Below are 20,093 nucleotides of genomic sequence, written 5' to 3'. Positions count from 1 at the left end.
CGTAGCGATGCCGGTTCAGGGCCGGCCGCCCCCTGGGCTCCGGGGGGGCGGAGCGGGGCGGGCGGCTCCCGGCGCCCCGGGCAGAGCCATGGGGCGGGGGGGGGGAGCGGCGGTGGGCGCCCGGCCCCGGCCCGGCCGCAGCCTCCCCGCGGCTCCCGGTTCGGCTGCTGTGTCAGAGAAAGGGGCCGAGCCTCGGCGGGCGGGGGGGGCTTAAAGGAGCCGGGAAAGCCTTTAGAATAAATGAGGGGAAACTGAGGCACGGCTGGGGATGGGGCTGGATGATGGTGGGCTCCGCTTGTCCCCGCTCTGACGACACCATCAGGGTGCAAAACGCACCCCGCTGCTGTGAGGTTTGGTGCAGTTTTTGAAGGAGTGGCTAAAAAACAAAGACGGATCGAGCACGAAGGCATCATGCAGCAAAAGGGCAGGAGGAGAAGCAGCACCACAGGGCTGAGCGTGGCTGGTTTGGAGGAAAACGAGGGAGAAAGGAAAAGGATAGGGCTGGAAGGGATTCAGCGGGGCTGCAGGCGAGATTTCCCCGTGCAGAACCCGGACGATAGGTGGCAATCCCAGGTCTACGCGAGGCAAAGCAGCGTGCGCCTACGTGTCTGATATATTGCCTCCCCCCAGCTGCGTGCAGAAGTGCTGAGCACACTTTTTGGCTGGCGCCCGACCTGACTCATCCTTCACCCAGGGCTCCCTGAGCTCACCCCGAGCCAAAGCCCAGCCCCGGGTGGTGCTTTGGGTGCACTCTGGATGCCCACGGGTCTTTGGGGTTAGGGTCCTGCCATGGGGCACCCAACTCTCATCATCCCTACGATGGATCTGTGTTTTTCTGGATGCCCCACCATAAAGCAAGCGAGGCCGAAGGCTCCTGCGTGATCCTCACCATCCCAGGTGCCCATCGCTGCTGTGCAGCCTCCCTGCCGTGACTCACTGGCACAGATGTAATTCCTCATTAAGCAGCGCTTCTTTTCACAGCCATTTCTTTCTGTTTCTTTTGTATTTTGATTGGAGTGCCAGTCAGTTTTTCTTCTTTCCCACCAGTTTATCAATTCCTCCTCTCCCTAAAGGGAGGGATGAGGGAATGCAGAAAGATGTGCTGAGCAAGGAAGCGCCTCAGGTCCCAGCCAGTGGGGGAAAACCTGCAGAGAATTATGTTAAGAAACAGCAACAGAGCGAGAAAAAAATACCCTAAAAAGCTGTGCTTTCAGCAATATCTCAAAGATCTGCTTTTTGCTCCATCTCACTTCCCATCCCCAGCCCATCCCCGCAGGCGCTCAAGGCCAAGTTGGATGGGATTCTGGGCAGATTGATCTGGTGGGTGGCAATCCTGCCTGTGGCGTGGGATTGGAACTACGTGATCTTTGAGGTCCCTTCCAACCCAAGCAACTCTGTGATTCTATGGCTTGGACCTGTGGGACCCCTCCTGCTGCTCCAATGGGAGAACTGCCTTTGGATGCTGATGGAGGAATGGACTTTAGCCAAAAGGTGGTGTGGAAATTCACATCTGCACCAAAACGCCGTTGGGGTGCTCAGTGCAGGCATTGGCTTACATCCTGATCCTCACCATGAGTGCTGGTGGACAGGTGGGATTTTGGGGGGAGATGGCCCACGTGTGGTCAAGCTACCCTTGTTTTGGGGAACGATGGTTTTTAGATGTTGTAAATACAACCAGGCCACGTGTTGTGTTGCAACTGGGCAATTTTGGGTTGTTTTCAAGCGTATTAAAAGAAAAATCTCTGAAAACGAAGCACTGGAGTGAGCATGATCTCTCAAATGGACTGATTGGTTGGGAGTGCGTGTGGGAATATTCCCAGGTGCTTCCAAACTCCTTCCCTGAGATAAATGCTTTGTTTGAGTGACTTTGTATCCCCATGGAAAATGTGCATCCCATCCCATCCAGCTGCTGAATGTGGTTTATTGGCTTGTTGCACAGGCAGTGGGCAATGGGCCACTCCAAGGCTGCTCAGGGCTCAGATGCATCCCACGTGGAAATGCAGGTATAAAAGGCTTCCAAGAGCCCCAGCAGCTCCTCAAAGCGAGAGGGTTTGGGGGTTTACAGCGATGGGAGAGGGTCTCTGTGCTGCTGAACGATGAGCAACCCCCCAAAAGGGGCTCTTCTCCATGGGATCTGGGCTTTTGGGGTTTCTGTCTTCATCTGCAAACAGACAGGGCTTGTGTTGAAGGATGAGATGAAGTAGACAGAGAGCAGGGAGAACAAATATTAGTGCTCTTAATGGGTTTTTGTTTTACTGGCTGAAAGGCTATTAATCATCCCAGTGAGGGCAGTGGAGCCTTAGAGGGGTTTGTGAAGCCTGTAGTGGGCTTGTGCTGGAGGCTCACCAATGCAACCTGCAGTGGGAAGGAGCTTGGTGTGAGCTCTGAGCATCTGGGAAGGGAGTTCCCTAGATGAGAGAAGTGTAAAAATGTACATTTTTTGCTCTGGTAGTGTAGTAGAGGAGTTCTCTAGGGAGAGGTAGGCTCCAGTCTGCAGGTAGGGCTGACAACCATGGGTACTGCTGGGTGGTATTGCTGTCCTGTGCCTCAGTTTCCCTTTGGTTCTGTGTTTTGGTGAAGGTGTTGGGAGGATGGTGAGCAGCAGGCGGTGAGCTGGGGACAAATACGATAAATAGTTTCTAAAGCTGAAGTTTAACATCCCAAAGCACCTGCTGGGGTCAGGAGTTAAAAGATCTGTTCTTCCCCCACTTGCTTGTATGTGGCTGCCTTGTTCGGGGTGGGGGCTGGCTGCTGTATTTTAAGCATAAATCTTTATTAATGGTGCTGGATTGAAGAAGCTGTGCCTGGCTCTGACAACCTGGTACTGGGGAGCAGAGCTGCGGCAGGGCTGGAGCTCCATGACTTTTCCTACAGCTTTTCCAAGACTTCCCAAATAAACTCTGAAAGCAAAACTCCTCCTTCTCCTGAAGCCTTGGGTTCGAGCTTTCCAGCTTCCCTTGCACTTTCCTTTCCCTTCGAGGGATGAAGCATCAGCAATGATGCTCTGTGACCGAAATGCTGACTGAGACCAAACCACATCTTATTTTTTTCCTTTCCCCTTGCTTGACATCTCGTACCAGGAGTGGGACAGTGCCAGAGGTGCCCTTGGGAGCAGTTGGCTTGGTGCTGTCCTTGGGGGCATCCTTCTCAAGGGGAATCCCAAGCAGATGGGCTCAACCTGTGCCAAGGGGACCTTGTGCTAATCTCATTGCTTGCAGGATTAGTCCAGCTCCTTGGGCTTCATTTACATTTTTAAAAGCCTTGTGGTGACCTTATCCATGTTTCTGGCTCTTGTCCTTTCTCTGTAGCTCTGTGGGCACTGAGCTCTGCTTGAAGATGCTCCAATGTGGCTAGATGTGGGAGACAGCTGTACATAGGAAGGACAAAATGGAAAGATTAGGGGGATGTGCTGGCTGGTTTGAGAGACCCTGGGTGAAGTGTGAGGGTGCTGGGTCTCTAATTTTACCAGTTGAGCATGCCATAGAATCATAGAGTCGTTAAGGCTGGAAAGGACCTCTAAGATCCCCCCAGTCCAACCCCAAGCCATCCCATTGTGCCCAATGACCACGTCCCTCAGTGCCACATCTCCATGGTTCTGGAGCAGCTCCAGGGTGCCCACACCACCTCCCTGGGCTGCTGTGCCAGCTCCTGACCCCTCTTTCTGACAATAATTTCTTCCTAATATCCAAACTTCGCATGGAAAAGATATCAGTGATAGAGAGGTCAATGGGATGGCTTTGATTTAAGGCCTTCTTGATGTTCACAGATAGCATCACCCCACGTCGCATTTGTTCCCTTGCTTGCTGAGCAGAGAAGCACAAATAAGAGTAAATCCCCAGGGTGTGGGGAATGTTTCACTTAAGCTAAAAAAGAAAGATCCTCTTTTTTTCCTTCCCTTCTAACTCCTTCTAGTATTGCAAGCAATGGGAATCACCTGCCGTTGAAATTCTGTGCACTCGAGTGGTTCCTTCCCAAAATGAAGCTGCTCCCTTGAGGCAGGCAGCCTTTGCTGGATGCCAGGAGCATGTTAAGTTCCTCACTCTGCTTTTCTAATCAATTGTGCACTGAAAAGCACAGCTCTCAGCCTTCGAACCACTACAGCATCATTAATATTGGGAATAGTAACACAACTATTGGGAAGTGGTGCCCATCCCCGCTGTGATCCAGGTGGGTAGGAGCCATCCCTCAGCTCCTGGGCTGGCTAGCCAACACAGAGCTGGTTTCAAGCTGGATTTTCTACAGAACAGGAATGGAAAAGCAAAATTGCAGGGAGTTTCCAAATGCAAATCTCCTTCCAGCGGCGGTGCCTTGTTGAAATGTCGCAGTGAGACAGCGCTGGCATCCTCCAGGCACAAAGAGCTCTTTGAAACTTGGACAAAAGCATGGAAATTTGGGGATTGCCAAGCGTTCAGTGTTTTGTTGGCTTTTTTTTTTTTTTCTTTCCTGGAAAACTTTGCCTGTCTCTGCTCCAGGGCCCTGCTATGCAAGCGAAAAAATATCCTTTAAGCTTGGTAATCACAGAATGTACATCTGAGGGTTTTGTATCTTAGGGCTGGTTGAGAGCACCCATGGGGTGTAGAAAAAGCATCAGGAACCCCAAATGTTACCGCTGTTGGGTTGGGGGGTCGGTAAATGAGTTAAATCTGCTTTGTGCCTCCAGCCTCCCAGCACATCTGCATAGGAGACAACAAAGAATCTTCACTGCCACGTAGCAGGAATGGCTCTGAAAGCCAGGAAGAGCTTAAAAAATAAAGCTCAAAGCCCCATTTTCATGCTGCCAACCTATTCCACACCATCCCTGGCTGGGGTTGTGGGGTTTTGTGCAGGTTTCTCCCGGCGAATCTCCGATTTCTGCAGCGTTGGGTTTCCATGGCGACCTCTGCGAAGCATCCCTGGGAGCCAGGACCCCAAGATGCACCTACCTGGGAAATTAAGGGGTAAAAAAAATAGCTGCAGCTTTGCTGAGTCACTGCCGGCTTGTATTTATAGGCACTGGCAAACCTTGCTTTGGCATGCTAATTATATATTTCGTTAATCGCAAGGATCATGGTGGAGAGCTTCTTGCCTTCCAATTCCCCACTGAGGCAGGGCTGCGTTCTGTTAATTTGTCAGCCACGTTGCCCCTGGATTTGGTGGCTTTTTGGGGAAAAAGTCAAGAATTGCCCCCAAAATCTGCAGCTTTGGACGGGAAGAGAATGGGGCTGTCCCCAGGTTGCAGGCTCAGATACCTTGTCTGAAGTGTTGGGTTTGGGCTGGGACCATGGGGAGGGTTTGCAGAGGACCCTGAACCACGTGGTGGGAGATCAGTGAGGGCAAGCCCCCAGGATGGGAAACCCACTGGAAAGAGGCCAAAACTTGCTCTATTCTCCCAATATTAGCAAAGGACACCTTGCGTGGGTTGCCCCATCCCTTGGGTGGTGACCCTATGATGCTGTCCCTGCTGCCATCTTTGAACCAGCTGGGAGGTGACCTCTGTGAGAGGAGAATTTAAATGCCAATGTTCATATTTTGCAGCAGCTTTTAAGACAGTTTTGCATACAGTATCCTCCAGATGAATATTTCAAGTGGACTTTAGCAAGATGCTAATGGGTTTTCACAGTTGATGAAATTAAGCCCGTGTTCCCTCAAACCTTGCGGAGCTGACTTTGAAGGGCTTGTGATTATTTCACCTTGCTGCTTTCCTGTAATTCCTCCTCTGTCTGATGCAGTGAGACATCTGCTGTCCTTCTTGCCAAGATGGGCAGCAGCACATGGAAGCTGCCCATTCCATCTCACATCTTGCTGTGAAGTTTATTTCATTGTGTTTTACTTTTTTCCATCCCTCGTGCTCTGCAACACTTCTCCCTTGCTCTTCCATGAAGCAGTGCCTACTTCATGGCCATGCATCTAAACAGTGGCTGGTGAGTCCCCATTGCTTCAGCAATTCACCTGTACATCTGTGTTTGCAGGGAGCTGGCACCAATAGAAGGTTGGGATGACAGTCTCCATCTCCCACATCTTCTTCCTTTGAAAAGAGCAACTCGTGTTTCATCATGAAGCACTATCCCAGCCAAGCCAGGAGGTTCCATAATGACATGTTTCAAGAAATACAAGGAGCTGCAAGTGGGGCTGTGTTGGGTTGGGCACTGCAAGGCACGGTCTACCCACCTCTGCAAAACAACCTGGTGGAAAAGGGTTTGTATCCTACCCACTTGTGAGATTTCCAGGGTTTGGAGACCAGCCCAGCAATTTAGGAAATGAAGATGAGTGAGGTGCTGGCCCTATGTTCCAGTTCAAATGGGAAAAAATGGGTTTTGTGTGTCCGCCCCTCATCCATCATGAACTGCCCAAAGGCCCATGGCAGTCTCATCCATGGCAAGGGGGTTGGAACTAAACAATCTTTAAGGTCCCTTCCAATCTAAGCTGTTCTATGACTCTGTCATTCTATGATGTGTGCTCCCCATGGATGACGAGGCCCCACTGTGCCAGATGGGGACCCTATGAGGCATCCCCATGGCTGTGTCTGCCCATGGCTTGTTTTTGGGGTGCCTACCCAGCTGTATCTGTGCTGTCCTGCTGCATCACTCACAGCATTCAACGTCACCCAGCAGATGCTCCAATTTGGGCTCTTCCTTGTCAGGAGCTTTCTGGGACAGCCTGGACAAAATACATCTGGCTGTTTCTGAGCTTTGGGGGAAGTAGACATAAATAATGCTGCAACTGCTCTTTTTTTTTCCTCCCTGAAATATCCTATGGGTGTTGTTTGTGGACAGGATGTAATGAGAAAGCTCTTATAACCTTGTGTGCATTTGGCTGTGCTCTTCTGGGTGTGCTTAGAGGATCCGTCCTGTACGCTGGCACATATTTGATGAAAATAGAAAGATTTAAATCTTCCTAAATTGGAAAGGATTAGACAAAATTTATGGAAGCCTTCTTTGCTTCATAGATGATGGGGAGATGCCCGTGCTGCGCCTGAAACTTCAGAAGGCATCGCTTTCGTTACGCCAGTGCAAACTTCCCCACTCAAAGCCATTTGCTACAAGGCTTGGATTACCCACTGCTATCTCTCCTTGGTAAGAACCAAGTGCTTAAGTATAGCAGCAACTGCAATATATATTTTTCTTCCCTCTGAGCTTGCAGGGAAAAATAGCTTGGTTTGTTTAACCAGCTTTGTGGGCGCGTGGGCTGCAGTGCGGGAGGGTGCTGTGTGTTTGGGTGAGCTGGGGACGCGGTGCTGGAGCGTGTCTGGGAGTTGGCTCGTGTGAAATCACACGTGTGCGTGCTCAGCTTGCCTCTGGCTCTGCTTGGGGCTGAGATACGCTGGGATGTGAGCACCCCACGTGATGCTGTCTCGTTTTCCATACCCCACGGCAGCGATGCGGGTGCACGTGGAGGATGCTCTCCCAGCCAGTAGCAACGTACCCATCTTGGTTTTGTGCAGCTGAAGGAAGGCATAGGGCCTCCCAATGCCTTAATTTGGGTAAAATGAACCCTGACGTTTGTGATGCAGTTGAATGGTGTCTTGTAGAAGGTTCCCACCTTGTATTGGCTGTGAGGTTGAAGCAGGGAAGCTTGTATAGCCTGTGATAGTGCCCTTTGATAGTGTCTTTGGAGGGGTTATACATGGGCCCTGAACCTCACTGCAACAAACCACCTCAAAGCAAATGTCTGAGTTCCTATTGCATCCTCTGAAGGGGGACACTGTGGACCAGAAAGGGAACTGCCACCCTGCCATGAGGTTTCAGTGCTGCTTGGTGGGCTGAGAGCTGCCTTTGAATGCAGATTGCCATCTGACAAGGGTTTTCTTCCTTTGCAATGCGAACATTTGGAGACGTCCCAAGAAACCTCCCCATAGCCAGCCAGCTTTTCATGCAGAGAAATGTGGGAGTGATGGGAAGTAGCTTAGAGGCGTGGGGCAGGTCCCTGCCACAGCACCAGGATGCTTTGGACTCTTAACACCTTTCTACTTCCATACTCATGGGCTCATGGCTGGATCTCAGGAGAGCATCCTGCACACAGCATCTATTCTGACATGCCCGTTTTTGAAGCCTCTCCCTCTGCAGTTCTTCACCCTGCAAATTATTTGGGCATGGGAAGCAAAGAAAAAAAATCATGGAGATGGATGGGGATATGGGTTTCTCTTGCTATCATCCATGCATCTCCCGTGAAGCTCAGCAGGAAAGACCCATGCCCCCAAAAAAGGGGCTATCCAATCTTCTTGGGATCCAAGATTGTCAAAACTTTTTGATACTATGATGCATCCCCTGCTTGGAGTGCTGGCAGTGGGGAAGAAGGAGCTGAGAGGAGAGATTCCTTGTGCTCCTGAGATCCATGAAACAAGAGTCATGAAACGAGAGAATGTTCAGAGACGCCCACCTGACAATTCTGTAAGTGCTGGATGAGCCTTCCAACCTGCTGCATGCTCTGCTGTGCTGGGGATGGGCTCTTCCAACACTCTGACAGCAAGAGGAAAGCTTTCCTCATTGGTGAAGCTGAGAGTAACTCTAAGTTGTTCTGAAGTAACATGACAAGCTGCTTTAAGCAACACGAGATATTTAATCCTGACAGCTTGAGCTTAGGCAGACTTGGAGCTGAACCATGGTGGAGCATCACTTGAGGAGCATCTCTTATGGGATGCAGGAGCAGCTGACCAAACACAAAACCCAAAACCCTGCCTTGCTAATCCTGTGCTTGCAAGAGACAGGGTTGCATTGAGTGACCTCTGCAGCTTCATTTTCTGTATTATATATATTGCATGTCCTCAGCATGAGCATCGCATCTCCTTTAGTTCCCTGTGTTTCCTTTGCAATGTGTTTCTCATTTCCCTGACCCGAGAGAAGCTCTTACCTGTGCTATACCTTGAAACATGCACCATTCTCCTGCATGCTGCAGGGGCAAGAAACAAGAATCTCCATTCTGGGGGTTGCAGAGGCTCATCCCCCAAATTCCTGGTGCTGGGCGTCGTGGGCTGATGTTTATCACAGGACCCTCTGCAACACAACATGCAGAAGAGTGCCTGACCAAAAGCTGTTTGGAAGATAATCTTCTTGCGTAGCAGCAACACCAGCCCATTCCCTCAGAAAAGCATTTGTGTGATAGCAGAATCATCTACTTTGGAAAAGACCTGCAAGATCAAAGTCTGTACAGACAGGATTTGAGCTGGCTTTTATCAGGACAAGCTAACTTCTTTGGAAAAATGTCATCTGAGGTGACTTTGTGATGTCTGGGCAGGCTGCCGTGCCAAGACCAAAGCCAGCCCTGGGGCTCCTGCTGGGCAATGCCACCTGGGTGCAATGACCTTGGCACTGGAGGCAGCATGGGGTTGTCCAGGACTGGGATGTGAGCACAAAAATAAACCCTCGGTGCAAAAATATCTTTGGTTTCCTTTGGTGGATTGACAGAGAAGGATGCTGCGTGCGGGTGGTGCAGGTTTGTCAAAATTCAGATATTGGATGTGGGTTCGGTGGGTCCAAGACCGTGGGCAAATCCATCACTGGGTGGTGGAGGTAGACAGCACGCTCCCATGGTCTGTGGCAATGGGGCAGGGGGGGGACTTACGGTGTTTTGAGGCTCCACATGGAGTCTTCTCCTTGCACCCCTCTGCCTGAGCACAGCAGCCCTTCTTTAATAGGAACACGCAATAAAACATGAGCTGTTAAAGCTCTCCTCATGACTGGGCTTTTGATCAGGGAAGCATTAATTACGTTTGAGAGCAAAGGAGAGAGACTAATGAAGGGGAGATCAAAGGGAGCAGCGAGCACGCCAAGTTCAAAACCACAGCTCATCCTGAGGATGCTCTGCTGGGATCTACCCTCATGCTGACCCACAGCTCTCTTGTCCTCCTCTGGACCACGCATTCACCCAAGGATGAGCTGTTGGGTGGCTCCCCACCAACGGGACCCCATCCACGGGGTGGAGTTGGCTGCTGGCCAGGCTGAGCACAGGATCAGAGAGGGGATCGTAAATTATTTAGCTGGGGAAGCGCTCAAGGCTTTGCAGCTCTTGGTTTGCACCAGCTCTCGGGAGCTTGTGCAGCACACGGGCACTGGGAGATGCCCAGGGAAAAGGGGACCCCAGGGAAGGAGCTGGTGAAGATAAAAGACAATATTGGTACAAGGGTACTAATGTGGTTTAGTATGAAAAAATGAGGAGTGTGCTGATGAGAATCATAGAATCATTAAGGTTGGAAAAGACCTCTAAGATCATTTAGTCCAACTGTCCACTAACCACCAGTATCACCATGTCCCTCAGTGCCACATCTCCATGGTTCTTGAACAGGGACGGCGACTCCACCACCTCCCTGGGCAGCCTGTCCCAGTGCCTGACCACTCTTTCAGAGAAAAATGTTCCTAATATCCAACCTGAACCTCCCCTGGCACAACCATTTCTTTGACAAGTGTGCTCTGGGAGTGACAGTGGAGAATTGTGGCTGTTCCCATCTTGCTGTTGGGCTCCTGGGCACAGGGATGCTGAAATCACTCCAGATGTGCCCCCACCCCTTCCCTTTATTCATATTTATGCTCTGCTCTGTAAATCACTGATGCCTCCCTATGACCCAAAGCAAACAGGGCAGTCGTGTTGGTGGCTATGAAGTGATGGAGATGCTCTCTGGGATGTTCCCTCGCTGCTGCTTCTGGCCAGAGCCTAGGAGCGGGTATTTGCTGATCGTTCATTTGCTGGTTGATGGAATAAAAATGCAAATATTTGCCTTGATGAATGGTATTTGGCCACTGAGGCTGGTTGAATAATGAACCGCTTCTACATGAGTATTTTGTCCATTAGCTGGTGGGAACTATTAGTGGTGTAATGGATTTGGGAAGATGATTTGAGCAATGTGAAATCCCGCAGGCAGGGCTGTATGGAAAGGTACCAACACACTGAGCACTGGGCATCACTGCTGTTAAGCAGACACCGTCCTCCTTCCTGGCTCTCCCACGGGGGCCTCCAGGTATCTCACTCTTGAAACAGCCTCTTCTATCTCCTCTTGCCTTTCCTTTACCCCCTGCTTTCCCCTCTTTGTCTCATTGTCTTTCACCCATCCTCACTTCCCCATCTCAGAGCATTGACCAGCTTTGCCTTTAGGCGGATGCACACCCAGCTCTTTTGACAGAGGATTCCCATGCAAAAAGGCACTTCTTTGGGTCCTTTTATGTGCCCATGGAGCAGCAGAAGGCACTGGGGGTTTGATTGCTGGGACTAGGAATTCCTTTCCCATCCTCCCACCACCTCTTTGACTCCCAGCTGTGACTGCAGAGCAATCCCCAAACCAGAGGGGTTGCACAGCAACAGGAGCAGAGAGCAGAGTGGAGAGGAGCAGGTCTCTCTCATTAGCACTGATGGTGTCTGATCCTCCCCTTCCCTTCCTCAGGCTCAGAAGCAGCAGCAATCAGAGCTGGGACTGCCTTCGGCCTCTCACTCACTGTGCATGGAGCATATGCATGAAATAAAACAAATATTTGGCTTTTAGGGCTGCATTTGCTCTCATTTTCCCACTAGCCCTTCCTCTTGCTGTATGCTGAAGCTGGCAGCCAGCTCCAGGCCAGCACTGATTGCCTTGACACTTCATGCACTGATGTATCCACTTTCTGGGCCGAACTGCAATGAAACAGCCCCAAAATGAGAAGCAGTAGGGTTGGATCGATCGTGGATTGGATGATGATGCTTCAGCCGCGTGGGAGGTAGCAGCACTGCGAGCCCCTCCTGAGCTTTTGGACAAAACCAGGGGTGTGTTTTTCAGCCAGTGATGGACAAGCTGCAGCATGCAACCAGCTGGAGAGCGCTGGGCCATCCTAGGTGCACCCACACCATGAGCTGGCACATTTCAGCTTTGGAAATTAGGATGAACGGCACAAATAATCGTTTCCCAATCTCACATTCATCGATTACCTGTTGTAATGACCCCACCACCCAAAACTTGATTAGAGGGTCCAGCTGGGACTTATGGCTGTTGCTGGTTTGTCACCAATTGCAGATGCTCCATCTATTTGCAATTGCAGGATCTTAAGGATGACCTACATCTTCCAAACCTTAGATTAGAAAGGCCATAGCAGGAAGAGTCTAAGAGTTACAACAGCATCCAGGCTGGAGCGACTCAGGGCATCTCTGAGCACCACTTTACCCTTGACCATGGTCTGCAGGGCAAGAGGTACAAAGGAATCACATCTGAGAGCTGTAACCTTTCACAGCCTTTTGCACCTGGAGAGCTTTTTATGACTGCAGTTTCGTTGTATTGCACAGCCAGCGCTGGCGAGAAGTGCTTCTGAAATGTAATTTCTGCATTAACACTGGGCTCCACTTGTGGGCTTGCTGTAGCTTGCACTGAAGTGATGCTGCTGTCGGGGAGAAGAGGTTTAGCACCACCAGAGGTGCATGCAGGTCCCTATTGTTCTCCTGAGAGCACTGAATGCATCCAAGGGCCAGATAGATTTGGGTCAAAGGGGCTGATGGATGAGTTACTGGCATGGAGAGGACATGAGTGAGATGAGTGCTTGCACTGTGGTTGTGGGTGAATGATTGTGTCTGGAGTCACCATGTCAAGAACTCATTCTGCAAGCAGTAAAGCCACTCTGTGAGCATCTGAGTGAGTCCAGGCCTTGCCCAGGCTTTCTGATCGGCAGCTAGAGGGATGAGTGGGCTGGATTTATGGAGGTGGCCTTGCTAAACAGCCCTCAACATCCTAACTTAATGTCTCTTTCCATACAGCGAAGATAAATCAGAGCTCTTTCACACTGATTAGCATGATTTAGGGTGCTGCAGCTCACTACTAGGAGGTGAGGAAAAGCCTTGCTGGAGAGCCAGACTCACTGGATTTTGTTGAGAGGCTACAATACGAACAGACAATAACAAAATGTAGGAGAAATTCACTGTGATGTCCTCTTCACACCTTCTCCCTTTAGCAGAAGCACCTTTGCCACCTAGCAGATGCTCTGTGATGGGTGGAATGGAGTGACATAGGCTGCTGGTGACACTGGGCCACTTGATTGTCTTGGTGCCCATTGGATCTACAGAATCTTCAAGTTTGTCCAAAATTAGCTGATTCTAACAAAAGCTGCAGTTGTGCAGTCATTTTTCGCTCCCCCTGCTCCATTTCCTGGGGCAAGCTAGGGCAAATGGCCTATTTCCAGATTTGGGAGTGGACCAAAATGGTCAGAGCTGAGCAAACCATGCATGAAACCACTTCTTTGGGAAGAAAAACAATTATTTTCCCACCCAAAATACATATCTGTGGCTAATGCTAATTGCATAGCTCTGAATAATGCTAATTGCACGCAACCTCTGGGAAGACATATGTAGATAATAATGCCTCAGCCTTCAAATATCCTCTTCAGAAACATCATGAATAGGAGGAAAATGCCTCAATTTTGTCCCTCCGAGCACTTCATCACGAGGCTAACAAGCGTGGCAGGGGGTGGAGGAGCTGGGCAATGTAGGTCACGCTCCAGTTTCTTTCTCTGATCAGCAGCTGTGGGACCTCCATCCTCCCAAACCCATTCACACCCAGCCCCACGCTTGGACCTTCCGTAAGTGATTTCCCCCATCTTGCCATTTGCCCACAATTTGGTGGCCCCAGTCACCCTCTAGATGCTTGGGGACATCCCTTGGGGGGGACTCAGTGGGGTCCTTTCCCCTTTATGCCAGTGCTGGAGAGGGATGTATGGCTTGTATATGGTGATCTGGCTGCCTCAGACTGGTAAATATAGCTTCAGCAAGAGCATGTCTGCATGCGTGTGACAGTCTGTGCAGCCAAGCTCTATTTTTAGGAGCACTGGCAAAGGACACACACACACGGATCTAATCACAGCTTCTCCCAGGCAAATGTTCTTTCCCTGGTTTTCAAGCCATGCTTATCAATTTCCTCCACATTGTTTCCTTCCCTTCATCCGTGACACGACAACCCGCTGTCGGCAGGAGGGAGCAAACAAGCTGTGATGGGGAAGGAAGTTGGCAGTGAGATCCAAGGTCTGCCCCCTACGTTGGAGATATTCCCCAAAGCAGTGCGTTGGGTTTGCATCATGAGCTGGGTACTGATGATGGATTGGATATTGCTCCGTGGGTCACGGCTGCCCATGAGGTGAGTACTGCCCATGAACTGGGGCTGCCCCATGGTCTGGGCATTGCCCATAGGTTGAGGTTGCCCCATGAGTTAGAGTTGCCCATGAGTTGAGTCTTGCCCATGAGTTTGTGTTGCCCTGTGGGTTGGGCATTGCCCACGGGTTGAGTATTGCTGTATGGGCTGCCCATACTTTGGGTTTGCCTTGTGGAGCTCATTTGCAGGATCTGGAAGGTGAGGAGCACCAGGATATTTCCAGGATGCCTGGTTGTTCTTGTGGAGCAACGGAGGAAGAATGTGATGCAGAAAGGGTGGAAGGCTGAGCATTAAAAATGACTACCCGTGATTTGGAGCTGTTGGCAAGAAGAGGCTGTTAATTTATTAAGGTTTGCAAGATATCCAGCGTTTCTGCAGTATTTTCTTGGCACGGCTGTCCAGAGAGGAACATCATAATTGAGAGGTAGGCAGCACGGTCATTAGAAGCCTTGGTTTTCACGTAGGCTTGGTTGTGCTCTGTTGGATAACCCCAAAATTTCAGTTCAACAAAGAAAACCACAAATCACCTTTCCCTGGCTGTGCTTAATCACGGTTCCTCTTGCAGCAAACATCCCTGATATATTTAATTCACCCTGTGGCTGGAGAAGCCCCACGCAGTTGCTTTGTGACGACCTCCAGCAGAAACATTTTGGATGATAACAAGCGAGCCAGCTCAGGGACATAAATATTTCTGTAAGTCATGCACCTTTGCCAGGAAAAGTGTATTTTTTCTCCAGCTGATTTGCAGGCAGCAGCAAGACGAGCTTCCCAGGGTCTCTCCCAGACTCACTAAGTGGTCAGAAGCAATTAATTTAACCCCTCTGTTCCTCCAGTCATAGAGACGGGGATTATTAATTGACCATGGAGGTGGCAAAGATGGATGAGGGGAGTTAATGCTTGCCGTGAGCTTTCAGCGCAGCTCCTGATTTCTTCAGATAATGAAACTGAAACATTTTGATCTCCCCAAATTGAGTAAAAACCCTGCCTTTGGAAAGCCTCAGCGCTTTAACAAAAACACTCCTTGGCCAGCATGAACAGGGCAAGTAGAAATCGATGCCGGCCTGAGCAGGACTGCGGCACAGAGTGGGACAAAAGGTTCTTTTCTTGATGCTGGCTGAGAAATTGACTTCTTTAGTTGTGTGGCAATTTCGGGATAAAGGATGCTCTGAAGCAGAATTGTTCTTAGTAAGATTTTCAGTGAATGGCGATTGAAACTGTCGACACCATTTGCTTCGATGGGACTTGAACTTCTGAGCTCCACATTAACCCTGGAAGCTGAAAGATGCCCCATTTAAAACATATTAAAAACTCTATTTTCTTCAAGGTTTATCAAAAGAAAGGCAAACTGGGTGCTCCCCGATTTTGGAATCACAGAATGGTTTGAGTTGGAAAGGACCTTTAAAGTTCATCTAGTCCAAATTCTCTGCAATGAGCAGGGAATCTCCTTTTCCTCCAGGAAAAATGGAGGCGGCCCACCCAAACTTCTGCACTGAAGCCACACCAGTGTGGAAAAGACAGTTGTAATTCTATGCTTGAGCAGGAAAATGGGGCATCTTGGGAGATTTGGGGAAGAAAATGGCTCTCTATGGCAGTGCCACCAGAAGGCCCTGTCCCTGCGCGCCCCCTGCTCCTCCAGCTGATAGCAAACCCCGAAAGAAAATACATTTTCTAAATGGGCTATTTGCTTTCCCTCACCATTCCCCATAAACACAGCTTTTTGTCTCATAGCTAAGATGCTCTCTTGCTTTTATAAGCCGTCTTAAGCACCACTTCTTACATCAATGGCTTTAAATGAAAAAAGAAAGCGCTTTTGAATACAAATGTGGCATTTACTTCCTTAATGCCTCTCTTGCGCTAAACTACCTTCAAACCCATCAGAGACACTTTAATATATTGAACAGAACTCCCCTCATTTTGATGCTAATGCAGCATTTCATGCAGATAATGTGCTTGAATCATGCACTGAAATACATTAAAGGTGAAATCTAGAGCTTGGAAAACCCGTCGGTGTCTGGATGCTCTCCTCCTTCCCCATAGTACATCCAACACTGGGGTCTGCCCAAGCCTCTTGGAGGGGCCAAGAAGCAGTGTGTCCTACATGACTTGGCTGGACAAAATGTCCTTTGGGGGGAGAAGTTCATCGACTCACGGAGAAGATATCTTGAAGGCACTTTGAAGCTTCACGGTTTGGATTCAGCCTTCAGCATTGCTGAAAGCCAGAAATGAGCTCCTTAAACCCAGTGAGGGCATTCCATGCTCTCGTTGGCATGCTTATAACCCCACATGTCTCTTGGCCTCTCTCAGAGGCAGGAATTGCCAATCCCACCTGGATGGTTCATGATCCTGTTCTCCCAATGCACCATAACATCAGTCAGGAACAGCTGCTTCTCCCGTTTGTTGCTCATTATTAGTCAAAACTAATAACAGAGCTCCAAATTTGGGTCGATATCAACTGAATCTTCTTAAAATAAAGATATAATTTTTAAAGCTCCCATTTTGGGTCAGCAGGTGTCAGAGGACTTGACAAGAAGCGCCTCGTTAAAAAGGAATTAATTTATTCACGGGAACCTTGCTTTCTTTTGAGAAATCAAAGTAAGTCATGTCAGGGTTTGGCAACTCCTTCAGCTGTGCTTTTCTATGACTGCAGCGGTGTGACATGAGGGGGGGAATTCTGCTGAAACTCTCACTGTCTGTTTGCTGCTCCCCACAGCAAACAGAGCAAGTGGGATGCACTTATGGGCAAAAGTCATTTCACTGGGCTCATTTTGAAGCAGTGGTGGTTGCTTGTAATTAATGCCTTGATCAGCCATTCTGGTCACCTTTGTGGTGTGAGCTGTTGCCTTTTGCTATCACGGTGAGTGAGTTAAGCCAGCTAAGATATTTTCTTGCAGAGTAAAGATATTATTAGTTTGCTTTCTTTTTCCCACCTCTCTCATTACTCACTTGCGGGAATCGCATTAAATGGAAATGGAGAATAAACAAAAGCTCAGACCTGATTAATGTCACCCCTGTGCCCATCCTGGGTGGCTACGTGCAGATTTTCTCAGTCAGGCTCAGAGCAGCGGTGCGTGGGACAGCACCACGTGTAGGAAGAGAACAGCTGCTGATGGGAAACGTGCCTCGCTTTATTCCTCTACCTCCCCAGCTCCCCAAAAAGCAGACCTGCAAGAACATCAGGCTACAGCTCTGTTGGTCAACGGACCTCGGCCACGTTTAGAGCAGGAGGGATATTTTCTCCATCCAGGTGTTTCGCACTCCTCCCGCTGCCATCCTCCAGTGGTGTTCCCAGACAGAACATCTTGCCTACAGCCTTGAAGACGTTTCTGAGAAGGACATGCCTCGAGCAGCTGTGTCTGCTATAGGAGATGGGAGCAGCCCAGGAGGTTTGAGGAGCCCCCCACATCTGGATCCACTTCCCTGCCCGATTTTTGCTGCCTGCAGCGCGGCATTACAGCTGGAAAGCTGCTCGTTACAAACACGTGGCCAGAGCAAAGGTGGGCAGGTGGAGACTGTTCATTCTGCTCTTGCTAATTACGTTCATTTCTCTTAATTAGTGCTGTTCGCTGATGAGCTGCTATCCCTTCAGCAAAGCCCAACAAGGGGCTGATAAACAGGCAAGGAGGGCCATTAGCTGTACTACGTGCCTTGTGGAGCAGTCTAGTGTCATCCCTTTGGAAAGGAGAGGAAAATACTGATGCTGAGACCTTCACCCTTGGTACTCCTTTCTGTTTTCAGGCAGAGTAACAGCCTCTATCCCAACCCATCCACCCAAAGATGCCATCGTATGCCTATTGATGCATCAGATAGCACATATCAGGTTTTGCATGGAGATGGAGGAAACCTCAAGGCTTTTCTGAGCACCAGCAAGACAATGGCCAACCAAAGAGCATTCCTTGCTGTACACCATTCCCATCCAGGGTATCCTTTGAGGGCTCCCCAACTGTGGGATGGCATTGGCTGAGGTCACCAAGACTTTAGGCACCAAGACAGCTGCTTTAGGGCTCGGGTGCCTTTCCTTGGCACATCATAGGTCTCTGAGGCTTCCCACCAAGCATCCTCCATTTCAGGGAAGAGCTGAGCCCATTGGCTCCATGGCTTCTCGCCCCCATCCGCACCACCAGCTGAGCTTATTTCCACAATTACATGTTATTAGTCCTTGAGCAAAACGAGAAGGGAGGCAGCGAGGAGGGATTTTTATTGGGAAGTCATTTCTTCCTTAATTGAATTTCTCCCGTTAACGGTGACGAGGAGAAGAGGAACAAAAAGCCAAACAGGAGGTAAAGGCTTTTAATTTGCTTCTGCTCGAGAGGAGCTAATATTAATAAACTTCTGGATGAAGAGATTTGCAAGGGCTTGTTTGAAGGATTAACTCCAAGATGGTGAGTAGATTTCCCATAGTGAACTTGCTGATAAACAAGCAAAACAAGGTGTGCAGATGTCCCTCCCTGTGAGGAGCAGTGTGCCCTGGCCACCAGGGCACCTTCATCCCAAACTCTGTAAGCAACTGCTTTGCCTTTTAAAATTACATGTGTATATATTTTTTAATTTAAAGGTGGGCCAATGGAGGATGCATTTTGTTGGAATAAAACCTTCTTGTCAGACTAAAGCCCTGTTCCTTGTTAAGGTGCAATCTTTCTAAAGCACGATGCTGGGCAGAGATGGGATGTGACATCTATGCCCCTGAGGAAAAGCCAACAACAAGGCATCTCTGTCTGTGTCTGCACACCAAACACAGCTCCCTGTCTAATCCTTGCTGTTTCCTGACCCCTCAACCCTAAAATGCTTGGGAAAATGCCTTTTAATTGCTAAACACTTGCTTCTCTGCTAATTAACAGCCTCACAGGCATTTAGCAAATTATGCTTTTTGTTCATAATTACCAGTGAAAGGTGAATGGAAGGAATTTCTCTTGGAAGGAAGCTCATTTTCACCGAAGAGGAAAACCGATTTTCTTCTACTTTAGCACTGGTGGGGCTGAGAGCTTTAGGGAGCCCATGCTCAGGTGGGGGCACTGAGACACAAAGCCACACGCACAGAAATTCTCAGCATTCCCCATTGAAACCTTGGCGGCGGAGCCAGAGAGTTATTTCCCTATTTATTGGGGCCCATCGGTTCACAGCATCCAACAAAAGGAGAAAGGGAGAGGCTGCTCCTCACCGGTGCTCTCCTGACTGATGTTCAAAAGCACTTTGAAGCTGGGGAAATCGGTGGGGTTTTTATGTTATTTTATGTTTTCCCTTTCTTTTTTTTTTTTTTTTTTTTCCTTGGGAATTCAACTTTCTGACATTGGGTTTTAATGAGGAAGGAGCTCCGTGGCTGGCATCAAACAAGACCGGCCAGCGGGACTGGAGCAACAGCTGTGCAAATAAGTTAGGGAGGTTGAAAAGCATGAGAAGAAAGGGAAGAAATTCCCTCAGATGAGGGATACCTCGGGGAGGAACCTTTCCCTCCCTGCATGAAAAATCCCATTGGGGGATCTGCTGCTGGGGGAGAAGACGCTTGGCCAACGAGACACTTGGTCAAAGACACCCACCATGAGTTCCAAAAACATCGTAAAGTATTTTGAGTGTTTCTAGCAGCAGCTCTGCAGGTGTTCTGCTGGAGAGAAGGACAGATGGACAGCTCTCTCGTGTAGCTTACGCCTCTGTTGCTCCTGTGTTTTAATTTTAGCTTTCTCTTGCCTTTTGCCGGGGGCTGAGAGTGCCACTAGTTCATTTTTTTTTTTTTTTTTCCTGTGGAAACATCCAGACAAATATAGCCAAGACTGAGTTTAAATTACAGGTAGGAAAAAAAACAGGAGGCTGCTCCTGTTTAATAATAGCCACCGTACGGATATTACTCTCAGGGCTTTGTCATGCAACAGCTTGTTTTATTAAATCCTTCACGCCCTGTGCCGGCTTGTTGCAGCAGAGCAGTGCTGGCATGACAGTTGTCTTGGAGACGAGCATCCTCTTGGGGTCCGTGCTTGTAGGGTCGAGTGCTGCTCCGGGGATGCTTTTTTGGCAGCCAGCATCCCGTCACCAAGCTTAG

The sequence above is a fragment of the Centrocercus urophasianus genome, unplaced genomic scaffold (assembly GCF_019232065.1).
Source record: "Centrocercus urophasianus isolate 14NV4802_14NV808 unplaced genomic scaffold, USGS_Curo_1.0 seq_23, whole genome shotgun sequence".
NCBI lineage: Eukaryota > Metazoa > Chordata > Aves > Galliformes > Phasianidae > Centrocercus > Centrocercus urophasianus.
Note: the sequence above shows the minus strand (reverse complement) of the source record.